Raw genomic sequence first — 564 nt, 5'->3', positions numbered from 1 at the left:
ATTTCTTAAGATCATGTGACACTGAAGACTGGAGGAATGATGCTGAAAATACAGTGGAGCATCACAGAAATACATTACAGTTTAACACAGATTCACACAGAGAACATAATAACAATATTTCACAATTTTCACTGTAGTTTTTGATCAAATACATAAAGCCTTTTGGAGCAGAAGAAACTAGAAAATTTTTTAACTTTTGAACAGTACTGTAAACAAATATTGCACGTTAAAGCCTTTATGTTTGATGCAATATACAATTATTCATAACGTAGATTGTAATGCATTATATCTTTTCATAATTATTTGTAATCAAAGTTAAAATGCATTATAATATGTGAAGGTTTATTTGTCACATGTTTTAATGCATTATACTGGACTTTCTAAAGATGTAACAAAGAATAGATAATATATTACAACTGTGGCTGCAATAATTCATGAGATCATACAATTCATTGTAAGGTGCATAATTAATGATTTTTTTTTTTTTTTATAATGCAAAAAAGGCTTTAAGTGTTACCATTTAATGTTTCATATGCAGACTGTTTTATGCTTGTAATAAAGACC

The sequence above is a fragment of the Carassius gibelio genome, chromosome B25 (assembly GCF_023724105.1).
Source record: "Carassius gibelio isolate Cgi1373 ecotype wild population from Czech Republic chromosome B25, carGib1.2-hapl.c, whole genome shotgun sequence".
In the NCBI taxonomy this organism is placed as follows: Eukaryota; Metazoa; Chordata; class Actinopteri; order Cypriniformes; family Cyprinidae; genus Carassius; species Carassius gibelio.
Note: the sequence above shows the minus strand (reverse complement) of the source record.